We start from the raw sequence: 17,651 nt of genomic DNA on the forward strand, positions 1-17,651 counted from the left end.
GTTGATATCTTGAGAAATTATGTGTTCTAGCTAAGATTCTCTTGGAAAATATATGCTGAAAGGCATTTCTCCTATATGGCAGTACTGTTTCTTGTAGAACTGTGAATAGTCCTGGAGTGTTTTTTCAAATGAAGGCCAGCATCCCGGAGTCGCTTCTTCACTGTTGATGTTGAGACTGGTGTTTTGCAGGTACTATTTAATGAAGCTGCCAGTTGAGGACTTGTGAGGCGTCTGTTTCTCAAACTAGACACTCTAATGTACTTGTCCTCTTGCTCAGTTGTGCACCGGGGCCTCGCACTCTTTCTATTCTGGTTAGAGCCAGTTTGCGCTGTTCTGTGAAGGGAGTAGTACACAGCGTTGTACGAGATCTTCAGTTTCTTGGCAATTTCTCACATGGAATAGCCTTAATTTCTCAGCATAACAATAGATTGACGAGTTTCAGAAGAAAGTCTTTGTTTCTGGCCATTTTGAGCCTGTAATCGAACCCACAAATGCTGATGATCCACATACTCAACTAGTCTAAAGAAGACCAGTTTTATTGCTTCATTAATCAGAACAACAGTTTTCAGCTGTGCTAACATAATTGCAAAAGGGTTTTCTAATGATCAATTAGCCTTTTAAAATGATAAACTAAGATTAGCTAACACATCGTGCCATTGGAACGCAGGAGTGATGGTTGCTGATAATGGGCCTCTGTACGCCTATGTAGATATTCCATAAAAAATCTGCCGTTTCCAGTTACAATAGTCAATTACAACATTAACAATGTCTAAACTGTATTTCTGATCAATTTGATGTTATTTTAATGGGCAAAAAATGTGCTTTTCTTTCAAAAACAAGGACATTTGTCAGTGACCCCAAACTTATTAACGGTAGTGTATATATTTTTGAAAATAATCTTTGGGATGGTAAAACGTTTTCAAGGTCAACTTAAACAACTAAAACTGGATATAAAGATAATGGAGCTATATATATTTAAAATAAGATCAGCTTTGAGAACTAACAATCACCAAAATAAAAACTAGACTGTCCCTGACTATCTAAAATTCCCCAAATGTCATGGCATGGGGCCCCCACTTTTGAGTCACTCAGATACAATAAGAACACGTCATAAGCCATGGAAAAATGTGTGGAATTGCAGGAAATTTGCTTTAAAACTGTAGAATTTTATCTCTCTGCCCATGGCAAATTGTGTAGAATCCAAGGGATTTTATGCTATGATTTTTAAACCAAATACAATTACCCTATTGGATTTATAACCTGCCCTCGATTATGAAAAACGGTATTTCTATTATGGAACTTGTTTATTTTCCATTTACTGAGGAAACAAAAACTGTTGAAAATGCAAATTGCTGAAGAGAAAATGGAGAGAAAAGGATGTGATGTTTACTTCTGGCCTAATGAGCAATCTGCACAAAGTGCTTGACTTTTGTTTAATCAGGCAAAGAGGATTAGTGAAGGAAGTGGAGGCAGTGAACTTCTACACAAGCTAAAGTACACAAATGCCATACACCAGATGTGGTTGCCAGTTTAATGAAATGAGAAGTGATCTTATGAACTCTAAAGATTCACAGGCATAGGCTACATGATCATTGCCCAGCTCTGTCTGACCATCTATGTTTTTACATTCACAGTATGTCAATCAGATTCGTAAGACTGCACTTTGTAGATGTCCTTTGGTACAGGAACAACCTGAATCATATTTGTCTTGTGTTCAGAAAACTAAACACTTAGTTGCCACATCACGCTCACTCAATGATGCTTATTGGGTAGACTATTGTATTTTGCCATCCCATCATACCTGCTCTCTGTTCATGTGGATTTGCAATGAAATAATGAAACAAATATTGAACTCACCAAGAGCAATTCAACTAGCTGTGACAAAGTTGGGGAAGGTGCAGAGACTTGCACAAGGTCCTTCGGCTGCTAGACAAGGAGAATGTGAATGTGTCCGTGCTGTTGAGAAACTTAATAGTTTCTTTATTGTGCCTTCATTGTTATTACAGAGGAATATACTATAGGCCTACTCTTCAAAATGTTCTGATGTTTTTCTTGCCAAGGATTGAAGAGGGTGAATATCCACGCTTCAGGATTGTTTTGATCACATGGACTGGGATATGTTCTGGGTAGCGTGCGAAAATAATCTAGACGCATACATGGATACGGTGACTGAGTTCATAAGGAAGTGTATAGGAGATGTAGTACCCACTGTAACTATTAAAACCTACCCTAACCAGAAACTGTGGATAGATGGTAGCATTCGTGCGAAACTGAAAGCGCAAACCAACGCATTTAAGAATGGCAAGGCGACTGGTAATATGGCAGAATATAAACAGTGTAGTTATTCACTCCGCAAGGCAATCAAACTAGGTAAACGTCACTATAGAGAGAAATAAAGTGGAGTCGCAATTCAACGGCTCAGACACGAGACGTACAGTATTGTGCAAAAGTTTTAGGCAGGTGTGAAAAAATAATGTAAAGTAAGTAAATTAATATTTGGTGTGACCACCCTTTGCCTTCAAAGCAGCATCAATTCTGCTAGGTACACTTGCACACCGTTTTTGAAGGAACTCGGCAAGTAGGTTGGCCCAAACATCTTGGAGAACTAACCACAGTTCTTCTGTGGATTTAGGCAGCCTCCGGTGCTTCTCTCTCTTCATGTAATCCAAGACAGACTCGATGATGTTGAGATCAGAGCTCTGTGGGGGCCATACCATCACTTCCAGGACTCCTTGTTCTTCTTTACGCTAAAGATAGTTCTTAATGACTTTCATTGTATGTTTGGGGTCATTGTCATGCTGCAGGATACATTTGGGGCCAATCAGATGCATCCCTGATGGTATTGCACGCTTCTATGTCAAGGCCATCAGACTGTTAAACAGCCATCACTAACACTTTAGAGGCTGCTGCCAATAGGCATAGACTAGGAATCACTCGACACTAAGGAATGGGTCACTAGTCACTTTAATAATGTTTACATATCTGGCTTTACTCATCTCATATATATATATATATATATACTGTATTCTATACTATTCTACAGTATCTTAGTCACTTAATGTTTACGTCTGGCATTACTCATCTCATGTGTATTTTTTTTATTTTTTTTTAACCTTTATTTAACTAGGCAAGTCAGTTAAGAACAAATTCTTATTTTCAATGACGGCCTAGGAACAGTGGGTTAACTGCCTTGTTCAGGGGCAGAACGTCAGCTCGGGGATTCGATCTCGCAACCTTTCGGTTACTAGTCCAACACTCTAACAGCTAGGCTATCTGCTGCCCCATATATATACTGTTATATATACTTATATTATAGTATATTATATATACTGTTTTCTATACTATTCTACGGTATCTCATTCACTTAATAATGCTTACATATCTTGCATTACTCATCTCATAGGTATATACTGTTTTTCTATACTATTCAACTGTATCTTAGTCCGTTCCGCTCTGACATCGCTCGTCCATATGTACAGTATATAGTCTTAATTCATTCCTGCTTTGTTGTGTAATTTGTTAGATATTACTTGTTAGATATTAATGCACTGTCGGAGCTAGAAGCATTTCGCTACACCTGAAATAACATCTGCTAATCACGTGTATGTGACCAATGAAATTTGATTCGATCATGTGTGAGGTCATAGTGTCAGAGCATTAAGCAGCGGTTGTGCAATGGAGACTGTCAATTGGGATTGCAGAGAGGGTCCTGCTAGAGGAAGGGTGGGAGGGCACTAAACAGAGAAAAAGAGCTGCTGTGGTTGCTAGGCAGCCGAGCAGAGGAGAGAGCATATCTTTCTGTTTTTGGGCTCTGTTCATTCCCTCACTTCCTCTCAAGAGCGCAGTACCATAGCCAGCCAGAGGTGGCAGCTTCAGCATGTGTTTTCTCCTCCTCTTCCCACTATCTCCCAATAAGGGAAGAACCCAGGACGGCACAAATAATCTCCTTTAATACCCTTCTGCGCTTGATTTCCCCATCTGGGATTGGATGGTAATGTTCTTGCTTTTGTTTGGGGTAGCCGATTGACCGTGTCCACTGTGCAGTGAGAGAGGGTTTGTCTGGTTGGGCCTTGGGGTATCCTCTTTAGAATAATGACCCATGAGGTGCCTGGGCAGAGTCCCAGTGTCAGCTTACAAAAAAAATTATGGAGAAAGACTGCAACAGAGCAGGGAGGAATGAGCAGGGGGAGGCCACAGCCAGACAGAACCTCATTTGACCTTGTCACCTTCAATCATGGCTTCTCATCAGCTGTGGGGAGATTGGCTGGCTGTGGGGGGGGGGGGCTAAAAGGACATATGGACATATCCACTCTCTGTAATTGGAGAGAGTAAAGAGGAAGAGAGAGCAATTACAGTGATTTAAGGCAGCAACTGAGCGCCATCCTAGAAAGAGTGCTGCTGTGTACTGCACTGCCTCTGCACCCCTGCGTGCCTATGTCTGTGTGAGTAAGCGTGTGTGTGAGAGAGAGCGAGAGGGAGAGAGAGAGGGGGGCGTGTAGATGTGTGTGCTCTGCTGCACAGCCACGGTAGTGTGAGCTGAATGATGCTCTCTGGCTGTCTCTCTCCACGCTGCCTGGCTGTGCCGCTCTCTGCTGCCGCGCAGCGCTGATGAACCATTTTAAGCTGCAGCGGACACACACAGCCTGACCAACCACCCGCTTCCCTGCCACGGCCATCGTCCTGGTTCTACCACCTGCTGATGGTCTGACACAGTAGGACACTGCTGCCTCTGCACCGCTCCTACAACAGGCAAATAAAGCGACAGGACTGCTGCTCGTGAGGTACTGTCAAGCCCCCTCTGTTTTTCTCTACAGGCTGCACTGTACTGGCATTTTTTTCTACTGCTGCTGATGTTGCTGCAGAAGCACTGTTCTGCTGGGGGAATGATGATCATAACATGCCTCTGTGTCACGGCTCAGCTGCTCTGCAGTGCTCTACATGGATCTCTGCTATATCTGGGGCCAAGAAGAAGAAGGATGCAGAGTATTCCAGCAGGACCAAACAGAACGCTAGCAGTCAGAGGATGTACTGTAGAATAGCTTGAGTATGTCAGGAGAGGATCTGGAGGGATGTTCTATAAGATTCCTGTGCTCTGGAGTTGAAATGTTTGGAGGACACTAGTATTTGTGTAGTGTGGTAGTGAAGACTTTAGGGACTGTAGTGTTCGTGCTAGTAGTGTTTGGTGCTAATATGCTAGGGAAGACACATTGCGTTCGTGTGCTGGGGAAGTTGATTTGGAGACTGTGTATTAGTTGTGTTTATTTGTAGGGGACATATAGTGTGCGGATGATTTGAATGGGAAACAGTCTAAGTGTGTAGGTGGAATCAACATGGGATATGACAATTAGGGGAAAGCCTATTGGTCAGTTTTAGTGGATGATTTGGGAAATGCTTGTTTTATTTGTGGTCAATGTGTTAGTGTTCATCGCTTGTGATAAATCAGAGGATTCCTGGTATTACAGTTTGTGTTAAAGGGGTTGAATAATTAGCGGGTTGACGTTTGTCATGAATCTTGCCCAGGAGGCTGCAGAACTGGGCGATTCCCGCTACATGTTCCAGCTGCAAATATTCATGAAAACAGAAAGGTACTTTTTGGTCTTAATTTAAGGTTAGGGTTAGCATTGTGGTTAAGGTTAGGATAAGGTGTAAAATTGTGGCTGTGCCAGCTAGTGAAGACTGCAGAGCTGCCTCCAGAACAATATTCATGACAATAAATACCACCCTGCGAATAATTAAGTGGTAGGATGTGAGTGTTTCATTTGTACTTACTGAATTAGGGCACAACCGCGTTTGGTTGGTAGGTTGATCGTTAGAGGACATGGCTTTAATGGGGTGGCACTGGGGCTGGCATTGGTCCCACTGGGAACACATTGGTCCCACTGGGCACACGTCATTTCAATGAATTTATGTTGAGCCAACGTGGAATAGACGTGGGGTGTGTCTTCTCAGGGATTCATTCAGTGTCGAGCAGCACTTTTTTTTCAAGCGATAGCAGAGATGAGAGAGAAAAAGGAAAGAAGAACTGTATTTTAGTGTGTGTGTGATAGAGAGAATGTGTGTGTGTGTGTGTGTGTGTGTGTGAGAATGAGTTCTGTCTGCCTCCCAAGGTCGCTTCTCTGAAGAGGTCCCATAATTAGGGCTGTCACTCTCCACCAATCACCTGGGGCGTGAGAGAGTAGCCCTCCACCCCTCAGCCTCATTCATAGCTCCACCTGCCCACTTTGACAAGGAAACATGGTCATCTATCATCCCAGTTACTATCCCCGAAATGCTATCAAGCTGGTTTTCATTACAGTGCATTCGGAAAGTATTCAGACCCCTTGACTTTTCTACATTTTGTCACGTTACAGCCTTATTCTGAAATTGATTAAATAATATTTTTTTCTCATCAATTTACATTCAATACCCCATAATGACTTTTTGAAAACAGATTTTTAGACATTTTTGCAAATGCATTAAACATTTAAACAGAAATACCTTATAAGTATTCAGACCCTTTGGTATGAGACTCGAAATTGAGCTCGGGTGCATCCTGTTTCCATAAATCATCCTTGAGATGTTTCTACAACTTAATTGGAGTCCACCTGTGGTAAATTCAATTGATTGGACATGATTTGGAAAGGTAAGTACAGAGAGGTCCTTGATGAAAACCTGCTCCAGAGCACTCAGGACCTCAGATTGGGGTAAAGGTTCACCTTCCAACAGGACAACAACCCTAAGCACACAGCCAAGACAACGCAGGAGTGGCTTCGGGACAAGTCTCTGAATGTCTTTATGTGGCACAACCAGAGCCTGGACTTGAATCCGATCAAACATCTCTGAAGAGACCTGAAAATAGCTGTGTAGCAACGCTCCCTATCCAACCTGACAGAGCTTGAGAGGATCGGCAGAGAAGAATGGGAGAAACTCCCCAAATACAGGTGTGCCAAGCTTGTAGGGTCATACCCAAGAAGACTCGAGGCTGTAATCGCTGCCAAAGGTGCTTCAACAAAGACTAAAGGGTCTGAATACTTATGAAAATGTGATATTTCATTTTTATATTATTCATCATTTAGCAACTTTTTTTTTTTTAAAACAGTTTTTGCTTTGTCATTATGGGATTTTGTGTCTAGATTGATGAGGGAAAAAAACACTTTAATCAGTTTCAGAATAAGGCTGTAACGTCACAAAATGTGGAAAAAGTCAAGGGGTCTGAATACTTTCCGAAGGCACTGTATGTACTGTAGTACACACTGGTAGCTGTTTGATGACAGAAAGGACTTGTGATTACCAATCTTCAAAATCAGATTACTCAAATAGAATTTTCCAGTTCCGATCACAACAAATGAGAATTTATGCCAACAACATGACATTGATTCAATGATCATTTTGTGGGAAGGGTTTTTCTAGCTTCAATCCTATTAAAATGTTTAATATGCCCCTCTTTCAGTGATGAAACGACTGCATCGCTAGAGGCACGGTGGTGCTTCCAAGCTGACTGAAATAAAATGGTTGACCCTGCCAGACCTATATCATGCAGCCTAATGCAGCCGGTGAAGCCAGCAGCGGAACAGCAGTACGTGTAGAGGTTTTGTCCTGCTTACTTCTTAGCGGTAGATGCATTATGTAAGCGTGCGAGGGTCAGTGCTCCTCCTCCACTGACGAGGATGCTGTGGTGGTGTGGTGTGCAGTAGTAACAGCTGGAGCAGTGCTGAGTGAGGCTGAGACTGATGCGGAGGCATGGGTCAGGACTGGCCCCTCAGTAGAGGAGAAAGGATGGGTTATGCAAGAGGAGCGGAGCGTGGCCCTGTGCACTAAATGCTCTCTCTGGTGACGGAGCTGAGGCTGTAGTAACAGCTGGAGCCTTCTATTACTGCTGCTGCTGTGAGGGGCTGGCCTGTACTGGCTGCAGCATGTGACCAGCGCTAGCTACCACGGTGGGAGGTATCAGTGATATGAACAGCAGGGTCTGTGTCCAGGATTACGCAACAGCATCTTCTCTGCCTGGGAAGGCAGGTCTATAAAGATGCCAGTAGTAGACGGCCCAGTGACAGTGCGTCATCATCACCCCCGTCATTGTTGCCGTGAGCCTGTCTGGTGCATAAGGCAAGCATGTGATTTTTCTCTTCCCTTCCGCCTGCTGCTGAAAAGCGATGTGTTTCAGGGCTTTTCCAAAGTATGCGAGCAGATTTAGTTGTACCGTATATTTGCAAACCCAGTTCATCCATGATTTGTAATTCCTCTCTACACACTTGATCCTAAGCTACCAGATACACAAGTGTGTGTCTGTTTGTACGTTTACACAACATATCACAGTGCACACACACACATTTGCGTTATGCTCTAGCTCCCCCGAGCATATAGCGTGTTTATTGTTCATTTTTATTTAACCTTTATTTAACTCGGCAAGTCTGTTAAGAACAAATTCTTATTTACAATGACGGCCTACCCCGGCCAAACCCTCCCCTAACCCGGACAACACTGGGCCAATTGTGCACCGCTCTATGGGACTCCCGATCATGGCCGGTTTTGATACAGACCAGGATCGAACCCGAGTCTGTAGTGACGCCACTCAGGATCCCTCATGTAAGTGGGATGTAAGTGGAAATGTTGTGCCAGCTGTAGGTCGTTGTAGACACAGGGCTGCTGGGTTTGTGTGTGTGTGTGTGTGTGTGTGTGTTTGTGTGTTTGCTGCAGGCTCGAGGAGAGGCGGGGAGAGCCGCTAGTAAACTACCTCAGGGATCTGGCCTGAGCCCATTCATAATTGATTTGTTTGGAGTTAATCTGGGGGTATCCACTCAGTCAGAGGGCTACACTGATTGTGCTGTTGGGACAGACAATCTGATGGATGCTCTGTAAACCTTACGTGGAGGGTCATTTGTGTGTTTTCTTTTGATTAAAGGTGATTATGCAGCTCTGTGTTATTTTACCCAGTAATCAGGGGTCCTATTCAATCAAACCTGGTCTGGAATAAGTCAAATAACATCATTATTGTATTGCTAGAATGTGTTTAGATGCATATACTAAAACAAGGTTAACAGAACAGTGTGATAGAAAAAGACAATCAAATGCATATCACTCATGTCTTCTACAAAGTCAGTATTGGGTTGAATTGTTTGGACTGGTCTGTGGTGGTGTGGTTTGGCTGCACACAGAGGCTGCTACTAATGCTGCTCTATCGCTGGCACTATGTCCCTGTCAGGCCATTGATTGTCTTAATTTCGGGCGGCAGGTAAACTAGTGGTTAGAGCGTTGGGCCAGTAACCGAAAGGTTGCTGGATTGAGTCCCCGAGCTGGTAAAAAAAGGTAAAAATCTGTTGTTCTGCCACTGAACAAGGCACTTAACCCACTGTTCCTAGGCCGTCAATGTAAATAAGACTTTGTTCTAAACTGACTTGCCTAGTTAAATAAAGGTTAAATAAAATAAAACATTTGAAATGAATGAGGAGATGGGTGGAGACGAGGCTGCCCGGGGAGTGGAGACGAGGCTGCCCGGGGTGTGGAGAAGAGACTTCCCGGGAAGGAGAGGGCTCCTGAGGCAAGGCTATGTAATGGCTGCAAGGGACCACTGTGGTGAACAAGGGTTCACTCAGAAGGAAAGCACAGGCAGCACCCACATTCTCATCTGCAACAGTAAGATATACAGTATATGAAAATCACATTTAAACTGAAGATAGGGTGACGTGACTACATCTGACTCAAAACCAACATTTTGGTAACAGCAACAGCTTCTTTGGTTCTTGTCAAAGTGCAGGTGATGTTTTTTTTTAAAGGTTGGGGTTCAGTTCCATAGAGCTTCTCTCAGTCAGCAGTGTTGGCTTTTCCCTTAACTTTCAACAGATTAGTGAAGATTGTCACAGGTTGGAGAAGTCGGGTCTGTCTGCTGGTCCGGTATGTCTGTCCAGGGCTCCAGTCACAACAGACAGGATGAATGGGACAGCCTTAGTTTGGGCAGCCTGTCAGTGTTCACTTGAGATGGCACATCACTCCAGTCCAGATCAAGGGAGGTGCATGATTACGTTGGTCTCTAGGGTCTGGCCAAAATCCAGCGGAGGCAGCGGCGATTAGAGCCAGGATTTGCATTGTAATGAAAAAGCTTATCTCTGCAGGTTCAATCTCTATCTCTGTCCCCGGCCGGCTCGGTTTGGTTTATATTCTCCCTGATCTGATCACTCTCTTCTATGGTGTACTGTGTTAGAGCAACTATGAATGAAGTGGATCTGCATTTCTCACAGCATCAAGTTAGCTTGGCATGGTTTCCTAGGCCTTTCTGATATGCATCATGTATAACAATGTCTTGTTAGATGTTGCTTCCATATGCTTAGTTTCATATGCTTACAGTTATCTACACATTAACCAGACAAGTGCTTCAAAACATTTTTGCGGGGGTCTGAATTCAGAAAGAATCTCTCAGATCCTTCTTCTGATACTTGCGGTATGAGACTATAAGATTGGCCAGTGGAATCGATTGATATACCACTGCCTGCTTCCAATGGAAACCCACAAGAACATGATACACTAGACTAGAGCAAGTAAGGACATGTGTGAGAGACATAGGATCCAGTGTATGGTATAGTTGTTTTGTCCATAGTGACATGCTGCAGCTCCTCTCAGTGTACGCTGTCCACCCTCCCCTGTCTGTCTGAGGTTAATGGGAGTAACTGGCCGCTGATTACAGCATGGTATTGGCGGGAAGCAGAGCAAACACACACTGCCAGTCTGCTGCTCGTGGCACGCTGGCTGTCTGGCTGGTTCCACAACATTTTTTAATTCTGACTAGAATTAATGGATTGCTAATGTGCTGTGGTGTTAAATGCTTTGTGTTTGTGTGGGGGAATTAATTCGTAGGCCCTGATCAAGTGGAGTTTCACACATTACGAGGAATAGCTTTTTTTCCTCACTGGGCTACTATATGATCATTCTCATTTCTTAGGGATTCATCTTAAAGTAACTGTCCAGTCAAAATCTCCCTTTTAAAAGTACATATTATATTAACTCACTCAAATAATGTTGTTGACTCTTGCTATACTCGTATGTGGATAAAAGCATAACTTGTAGAAAAAACACAAAAAACCCCACCTCAAACTTATGTCTAAAAGAGACCATTGCAAAAATGCTTGCTATTTCCTCATAGAGGATGATGTCATTATCATGAGGATGAGCTGGCCAATTAGAGGTCTACTCGTATGAATATTTTTCATGAGCAGTATATGACCACACCATTCTGTTGTTGGGGTACGCCCACACCATTCCAACACAGAAAAGCTGCTTTTTAAAATACAATTTTTGGTAAGTAAAACTATTTCACTCATATTGTCATTAATTACAGGTCATAGAAATCTGTAAACACTGGATAGTTACTTTAACCATTTGTTTGGTAGGCTCTCTTCAGGGATGCAGTGTCTGTAATGTGGAGTCTTTAGGTTGGGTATAAGCCTCCTCTCCCGTCTCCAGTCTCCATGCACAAGTCACAATGAGCAGGGGCACAGGGTCATTTCATAAAAAATCTCTAATAAGATGGATTGAATCAGCCTTGTTCTGGCTAAAATGAATTAAAAAGATAGACATGACATACAGACTCCTAAATTGAGTCATTATACCTGCTGAACTCGAGCTAAATATGACGTGTTCCTATTTCAACAAGTAAATATTTACTAACCCTGGGCATTTACAGATTTTTTTTGTTTTTAACCATGAAATCTTCATTTAATCAGAACCAGTCTTTTGATCTGACATAACAGGTTTATATTTACCAATACCATATGTTGGTGTATAGGAAATCATGTTTGTAGTATAATTGAAAAAAAATTAAGGAATTAGTGCAGGTGCAAAAATAAGTGAACCCCAAGTTGCGTTGGTTAAATCAAGTAGGTAAGTAGAATCAGGTGGGTAAATAATTTGGTACCAAATGAACCAATCAAAGGAGAGATCGTTGGGAAAGAGTTTGGGCGGGACTCTGATAAATAGAGATAAGAAACCTGGTTAGTTTGGTGTGACCCATCCATGTGAATGCAAAGCACACCATGCCGAGAGGAAAGGAGATCTCAGAGGACATCAGGACGAGGGTAGGGAGAGCACATCAGTCTTGTGAAGGCTATAAAATGATCTCAAAAAGATTTGCTCTCCATCAGCACTGTGAGGCAAAAGAATTACAAATGGAGAGCATTTAACATGACAGCAACTTGGCCTGAAAGTGGACGCCCTTCCAAAAATATCCCCAAGAGCCACGAACAGTAATAAATCAGGTAAAAGCCAACCCAAACATAACATCTAGAGATTTGCAGTCCTCGGTGCACCTCAGGTAACTGCATGCTTCAACAATAAGAACACTGAATCGAAATGCCATTCATGGGAGGGTTGCTAGGAAGAAGCCTCTGCTGTCAAAAAAACCCCAAACTGCCCATCTTAACTTTGCCAGAGACCACCTGGACACACCTGAAGGTTTGTGGAAGTCCATTCTCTGGACCGATGAGTCCAATATTGACCTTTTTGGTCACAATCAACACCGCTATGTTTGGCGAAAACCCAACCACCAAAATAACCTTATCCCAACAGTCAAGCATGGTGATGGGAATGACAAAATCTCGGGCTGCTTTTCCCCCTCTGGACCTGGACGACTCTGCATCATTAAGGGAACCATGAATTCTGAGGTATACCAGGAGATTCTTGAACAGAACGTTAGGCCATCAGTGAAGGAGCTAAAGCTGGGGATGAAAATGGGTCTTCCAATAAGACAACGACCCAAAGGATTCAAGAAAATCTACCAAACAATGGCTCAGGAAAAATAAGATTGTTTTGGATTGCACAAGTCAAAGTCCTGACCTAAATCCAATCGAGATGCTGCGGCAGGACCTGAAGCAGCCAGTTCATACCAAACACCCCTCCTATAAGGAGGAGTGGGCAAAAATCCCTCAAAACAGATGTCAGAAACTGATTAGTGGCTATAAGAGACGTTTAATCCAAGTTATCACTGCTAATGGAGGTGCCACAAGCTATTGATGTCACGACTTCCGCCGGAGTCGGTCCCTCTCCTTGTTCGAGCGGCGTTCAGCGGTCGACGTCACCGGCCTTCTAGCCATCAACGATCCACTTTTCATTTTCCATTTGTTTTGTCTTTGTTTTTACACACCTGGTTCCAATTCCCCAATTACATGTTCATTATTTAACCCTCTGGTTTCCCCCATGTTTGTGTGCGTGTTTGTTTTATTGTAAGGCTGTATCTGACGGCTGGTAATTTGTTACCGGGTTTTGTATTTACACCCGTTTATTTCGTGGTACCGGTATTTTTCCAGCACCATAGTATTGTGTTTATCCTGATGTTTTCTTGAATTAAATAATTAAATACGCATCTCAGCTCTCCTGCGCCTGACTCCTTTCACCAGTTACCCACAGCCTTGACAATTGACTGAAGGGTTTTGCACATATCAAATCTGAGTTTCTGTAAAATAAACCACTTTCGTTATATATATATAATATTTTATAGCAAAATAATGACCAGCCCTATAGGGATCAGATAGTTTCAAGCAGCACTGTACATATTGATCTTGATATAGCATGTCTATGACTTAATTCATTCTGATTAAGGTATATAGGGAGACCTACCCTTCAGTCCTGGCAATCACAGTTGACAGAATCATTTTTCCTTGGTCCAGAAATACGACACTCTCACATACATCCCTTGCCTATTGCCTACACTTACAGTGAGTGAGTGCTACACTACCTTTCAACAGAAATGCACTTATGAATCATTCCTGAACATATAAATGTTCTCAACCACATTTCAGGTTTTCCATGAATGTGGCTACTGACAAGCATAAGTATCTGATGAAAAAAAACAAGTCAGTGTTGCTCAAATTTATGGAGCATTTATAGAGCAGAAATATTTCATCTCAAGGCTATTGGACAGGGGCATGTGGCGGGGTAAGAACAACCTGGGTCCAGATGTCCGTTTGTGTTACGGAGGTAGGCGAGCTGCCTCCTGCCAAAAGAAACAAACACTAATTGCCCGTTGGCCTCTGATTGGAGATGTGCAGCTGGGGACGAGTGGTAAAAATATCTCTGCCTGTTCCATTCCCATGAGCGGCAGGCAGGCATACAGCACCATTGCATTAGTATGCAGTGGCAGAGGATGGCACCGGCACAGACATTTCCGGCCATTTCCACAAATGTCAGGGCAGAGGAGGGAGCGACACCAACACTGGGGCCGGTAAATTGCCAGCAACCCCTTAGGGTGAGCTGCTCCATATGGACTGGCCTACTGAACCATCGTCCTCTATACACTGGGAGGGAATGTCACATATAAACAGCAAAGCTGCTGGTGTCATGACACGGTAGTGTTGTGTTTCTGTCCCCAGCTTGCTAAAGCCAGTCTGTGTTCCCATGATGTAAGCATTTCCCCCTCTCCCATGCAGAGATGGCCTTCCCCGGCTGGCCTTCCCCGGCTGGCCTGCCCTGGCTGAGTCGAGTTACAGCTCTTTCTCTAGTCTATGACACAGAAGCAGCATCTGGTTCCACCTGACTGAAATCATGAATAATTCAAGAGGGCATTATTATTTTTGAGCTAGCTTCACTGGCTTGGCAATAATAAGTAGTTTAGCTACTGCTATCAGCACCGCCTGCTAAGTGGTCCAACATGGAGAGAGGATGTTATTTTACCACGTCGTTGGCAACTTATACTTGTGTGGGTTTGTAAGAATTAGGTTGAGTGAGTGTTGCGGTGCTTTGTTACCTAGATATGTAGATGTTTGCTTTGCCTGGTGTTGGAATGGAGGGAATTGTATGTAAACAGTCTTGGACCATCTGTGTGTTTGTGGTTTGCTTTCCTACCTTCATATCTCTGTCCCTGAGCTCAGTATTGTACAGTATGTTTCAGTTTATGTTTTATGGACAATATCTGCATGACGTTACAAGCATGTTACAGACATGACCTAGTATTATCCATGATCAACAAATATGATTTTTTCTTAGCCTGCAGTAGGCCTACATCTCTGTAGATTATGCCTTCATGGACAATTGCTTACTATTTCTCCTTTAGTGAGCTTTTGCTTGTCTGTCTGTCTGTCTGTCTGTCTGTCTGTCTGTCTGTCTGTCTGTCTGTCTGTCTGTCTGTCTGTCTGTCTGTCTGTCTGTCTGTCTGTCTGTCTGTTTTTCTGTCTGTGTGAGTGTGTTTGCATGTATAGTCCGATCTCTTTAGAGCTGTATGTTTGCTCAAGGCAACAGATGTGCAGGTGGTCTAGTCTACACAATCCTTTGTATGCTGTAACTGGAGCCTTACTGGAGCATCAGGGGGAAAAGTGCTCATAATTAGCCCAGCATCAGCAGCAAGACAGGTTGTTTTTCCACTCAGACCACCTGCTAGTCCTGTTCTGGGTTACTCTATAACCCACTGGGCGGACACAGGGAAACTAACATGGTGAATAGTGTAGCTATATGTCAGCAACACTCAACTGTAACATCTTAGAAAACGAACAGGAACTTGGCATGAATATGAACAGCGTAGGCTATACTAAAATATGAAAATACTACATGTCATGTCTCAAAATCGATATCTACAGTATCTTACCTCTATATTGTTTTATGTCCTCCGGATTTGAGAAGATGACGAGTTCAATGGTACGCCTGTCCGGTAGCTTTAATTCTCACACAGCATCCAGCCTATCTGACGCCATGCTATTTTCCTGATTTATGACCCCAAAATGTATCTGGCTTCCATTGATTTAGTCACCCTAATTTTGACCATCCTACAAGGGTAAAAACGATAATACATTTTGAACAGATTATGATAAAGACATTAGGTTTGGACCATTGGTTTTCTTAGGGTGTTATCTATCTACCCAATTGGTCAACAGATGCGTTTTTGACTGGACACCGTAAACATTAGCAACGTTTTGTGTAAGTTGAATAGATGCTTATAGGCAGGTCATAACCTAGCTGAGGAACGCTCAACTCCGTTCTCTTATATTAAGGTGGGGGTGAGTATTGATAACTGGTCGCACAATTTGCTAGCAACAACATTGAATCACCATCAGTCGATAAAAATGTCAATTCTGAAAACATTTACTTGTACATATGTTTGTCCTGTACATCTCTGGGCCTTCCACAGGGTTCTGAAAGTCGTACTTTTAATAAAAACGTATAGAATACAACCACTGACTTTTTCCTAATTTTGTTGCTCAACTGGAGATGTTCTACAGCAGGGGGGAAACTTCTTCCATGGAGGGCCTAGTGTCTGCAAGTTTTTTGATTTGAACTTTTAATTAATCCCTAGACAACCAGGTGTGGGAAGTTACTTACTAATTAGTGACCTTAATTCATCAATGAAGTACAAGGGAGGAGCGAAAACCCGCAGACACTCTGCCCTTCGTGGAATGAGTTTGACAGCTGTGTCCTACAGTATGTAAACTGAGATTCAATTGGTACAAGCGCAGTTGCGCAACACAAAGGAGGAAAAAGTCAGTAGTATTTTATTAAAATGATGAATTTGAACATCCTGTGGAAGGATCACAGTTACAAAGGTACAGGTAAGCGGTTTCAGATTATATATATATATATATATATATATATATATATATATATATATATATATATATATTTTTTTTTACAAGTATCAACTGATGGTGACTAAATGTTGTTGCTAGTAAATCGCGCGACCAGTTATTAATATTAAACTTCGCCTCAAAATAAGAGAATGGAGTTGAGCGTTCCTCAGCTAGTCAAAACCATTTCAGGTCATTGATAATGACTCGCTGAAATAATTCAGATGACCATGACAGAATTTTTAACTTATCTCATGTTTACTCCACAGTTGAGAAAGGAAGTTGTGCCCCTCCACTTCCCAGATGTAGCGCCCCAGTGTCCGCGGGGGGATAGACTACATCTTCTAGAGGACAACAATAGAGCCCTGAAACTGAAGCCTGGGGCTTTCAACCAACACAAGCTACAGCATATACTGCTGGTGAGTCATTGCCTCTCTATCTCTATCTGTCTGAGGCTGTAGTGATGGATATTATTTTCAGTGGCAAGAGGCTGCTGTCTTCTTGGCAAGGTAAGGCAGTCACCCATAGCAGTCAGAAGTTGTATTTTCCCCCTTTGTTTCCTGCTCTGGACTGTGAACCTGTGAACCATAAATAATTGTTCCTACAGCTAGACTGCTAATTCTGCTAAAGATTTAAATAAGTTGACTGTCTGTTCATTTGTCTGTTTGGAGTAGTAGGCTGACGAATTAATTGGGGACAGTTTGAATAGTTACTGGTGATGTCACTGCTGCTGATGGACAAAGCTTTAAGATGTTGTGGCTCCAGACCCAACCTCTGAAGCCTAATAAAAATCTATGCAAAAACTATTCTCATGAAAGTGAAGGCTAAGATCTGTTTGGAAGCCACAGTCTACTACTCTCCTTATTTAGCCAACAGTTTCCAGCCCTGACAAGTGGAAGCTGCAGTAGCCGATTACACTAGCCATATGCTACTGGCCTGGTATGCAGCAGGGCAATGGCATTGGGACTAAACAGGTTATTGGAGGGAGGGGAGGGGGGCAAGCATGTAATGTATCCTCCAGTCCTCAGGCTGATCCCAAGCTGTGTCTTCACAGCGGAGACTGCATGTAATTCCCCAGGCTTCCCCTGATGTCTTCATGTTGTTTAATATGAATGAGCTACATCGATTAGCTTTCAG

The 17,651-nt window shown here is 42.8% G+C and overlaps 2 protein-coding genes across 3 annotated transcripts in view; both read left to right on the top strand.

The window, feature by feature from the left end:
* LOC106579915 (syntaxin-2) overlaps positions 1-16,919 on the top strand; it is a 28,260-nt gene extending 11,341 nt beyond the window's left edge. The window contains exon 6 of the mRNA XM_014160280.2: positions 16,784-16,919. The gene's annotated coding sequence lies outside the window, so the exon portion shown is untranslated. The remainder of the gene's footprint in view (positions 1-16,783) is intronic.
* Positions 16,802-17,651, top strand: part of LOC106579913 (RIMS-binding protein 2) — a 116,901-nt gene continuing 116,051 nt past the window's right edge. The window contains exon 1 of one of the 2 annotated variants that reach the window (XM_045703078.1): positions 16,802-16,933. The gene's annotated coding sequence lies outside the window, so the exon portion shown is untranslated. The remainder of the gene's footprint in view (positions 16,934-17,651) is intronic. The other variant, XM_045703079.1, reaches the window with a different exon arrangement.

The sequence above is a fragment of the Salmo salar genome, chromosome ssa20 (genome assembly GCF_905237065.1).
Source record: "Salmo salar chromosome ssa20, Ssal_v3.1, whole genome shotgun sequence".
Taxonomy (NCBI): domain Eukaryota; kingdom Metazoa; phylum Chordata; class Actinopteri; order Salmoniformes; family Salmonidae; genus Salmo; species Salmo salar.